Genomic DNA, 2895 nt, shown 5'->3' with positions numbered 1-2895 from the left:
ATTTTATTTGTTTCTCATGAGCCATCATGTCATTTTAAATTTCTCTTTTATTTTAAATTATTTTATCTTTTATCATAAAACTGTCCTACAGCCAAAATTAGTTATGCAATGGAAATATCTGAAAATAACAAAAATGCTTGTGGCAAAGATCTTACAGTGAAAGTTCCTAGAACTGATCTGAACAACACAGTTAACCAACAGAAAATTGATGTATATAGAACATTTCACCCAAGAACAGAATATACATTTTTTTAAGCACCATGGAACATTCACCAAGTATATAATATCTAGAGCATAAAACAAACCTTAATCAATTTAAAAATAATTGAAATCATAGAAAGTATGTTTTCTGACAAAAAGGAAACTAGAAATCAGTAACAGAAAAATGAGGAAAATCTCCAAACACCTGGGAATTAAGTAATACACTTCTAAACAGTGGATCATAAAGTCTCAAAGAAAATTTTAAAATTCATAAAAGGAAATAAAAATGAAAACACATCATATAAAATGTGGGATGCAGCTAAAGCAGTGCTGAGAGGGAAACTTATAGAAAAGAAGGAAGGTCTTAAACCAGTAATATAAGCTTCTATCTCAAGAAATTCCCCAAAAAGAACAAAATAAGCCCAAATCAAGTAAAAGAATGAATATACTGACCACATTCAATTATTCTACTGCTCTTGTTATCAGGTCTGGATTCTATTGTCCAGCTTTATAACTATCTCCTTTCAAGCACCATTAATTAGTTGCTTATCTCTTTTGTAAATAACCAGAAAAAAATCCTAACTGTCCTTCTACAAATCTGTCTCTCTACATTTCTTTACAGTATCTCAGTATTAATGGAGAGAATCACAGCAGTACGGACCAGAGTCATTTCAAATCCATGACCATACCCCACGAATGGTCATTTGACACTGACAAACCTACTCCAGTTTGACTTTTCCATTATTGCAGTGGATGGTTTCAGTTCTCTTATTTTCTCTTCTCCTCATGATCTAAGCTAATAGGTCTGTATATTTTATACAAAAACACTCCACTCCAGTAAGAACTGCCTCATCTTTCCACCAGATGGTCAATCTACTTGTATTGGTATACACATAATAGCCTCCCCTCTAGTTATAATAGAAAAGGCACTGCTCCTATCTTAACTCACTTACCTTTATGTATTTTTTCCTCTGAAGCATTTTATTTGTGTGTATTATATCCCTAGAAAAAGAATCCAAGGATTTTCCCTCCTGTGTGTTTTTGTCTTGCTTCTTCCTGGTCCATGATGCCAGCTGAAGTTGTCAGTACGATGAAACCAAACTGATGGGACAGGAGCAAGTTATTCCACCGTTCTCCTAGATCTTTGAGTTACACATCAAATCTGGGGCTGATCGCTCCGCACTTACTTAGCCTGCCTGTGAGTTTCACAACAATTTCCCCAGCCCTGTGATCATCAATGATTTCAAATTCACCAGTGTAACCATGCTTCATTATCACAGTTAGAGACCTGAGGATGACTTTGGAGCACGGCCTGATAAGCACCTGGCGTTGCCTCTCTTTTTGGCATTGTTGATACTCTTGAGAGCATTAGCCAGGACATTGATGTGCACCATTATGGCAGCATGGAAAGATGGTGGAAAACTCACCTTTATTTTTAAAAGGAAACTTTCTTTTACTGCCAGTTTTCTTTCTCGACTATATTATTAATATAGTCTCCATTGGATCCTTCCCATCCAAACTGATGCATCCTTTAAGATGATTGAAACAAACCAAAAAAGCAAACAAACAAAAGCTTCCCTTTGATTCCACACACTATTCCTGCTACTCTCCATATCTCTGTTCACCTTCATAAAAACAGAGCATGGTCAATGCTTTTCTCTACCTTTTCACTTCCCATTTTCTCTTTAAATCATTCTAATTGGGTATTTCTCTGACTTATCTAAAAAAAAAAAAATGGACCTTATATCACCAATGACCTCACCTTGCTATAAAGCTAATGTTCACTTCTCTGAGATCATCTTGCTTGAGCTCTTAACATTTGACCCCATGCACTATTCCCACCTTCCTGATACACATCCCTCACTTGATTTCCAGGATATCAGGCTTCCTTGGCTTTTCTTTTGTCTCTTTGCCTCATCTCAAACTCCTTTCCCTCTTCCCCCAGACCTCTAAATGTTTCTGTGTCCAAAGTCTTTCTCTTCTATTCTCTTCTCACCTCAGTGATCTCATCTGAGTAATTTCAACTAGTCTCAGGGCTTTAAATTTCATCTTCAGCAGACAACACAAATTTATACCTCCAGCCTAGTCCTCTTTTTAGAACTCCAAATTCCTATATTCTACTTAACATTTCAATTTGGATCTAATAGAAAAGTTAAACATGACCAAATAAAATTATTAATACCCCTTCCAAATTTGCTGCTGCAAAATCTTTCACCTTTCACTAAACAGATTTATCATCTGCCTAATTGCTCAAACAAAAAAAAAATTACAGGTTTTGTAATTCTTGATGCTTCTTTCTCTTATAGCCTATATACAATCCATCAGTAGTACTGTTGGTATTAGTTTCAATGTGTCCTGATACTGTCCAGTTACTACCATTGGCATAACTATAAATTCTTCCACATCACCTACTCATCTCATATTTTCTTAATAACTAACTTTCTGAATTCATTTAAAACTGAGATATGGGTGGCAGGTCATTTAAAAATGGTAGGACCTTAAACTTCTCCAGGGTCACACATTGTGTGAGTGTTTGCTTTTAACTTGAACCTTAAGAGATATTTTTGGGAGAAACTGCTTCAAATGTCATTTTAGATAGGAAATATTGGAGCTTATATTTTGAAAAGACAAACAGAAAGCATAAAGAACTTTTGGGGTCACCAGTGGTGAATTTAAACTACTTCAGCTCAGTTT

General features: G+C 35.3%; 1 pseudogene; it reads right to left on the bottom strand.

The window, feature by feature from the left end:
* LOC102182035 lies at window positions 1204–1695 on the bottom strand (annotated as a pseudogene).

Source organism: Capra hircus, chromosome 8, assembly GCF_001704415.2.
Source record: "Capra hircus breed San Clemente chromosome 8, ASM170441v1, whole genome shotgun sequence".
NCBI classification, from domain to species: Eukaryota; Metazoa; Chordata; class Mammalia; order Artiodactyla; family Bovidae; genus Capra; species Capra hircus.
Note: the sequence above shows the minus strand (reverse complement) of the source record. Positions and strands in the feature narration are given on the sequence as shown.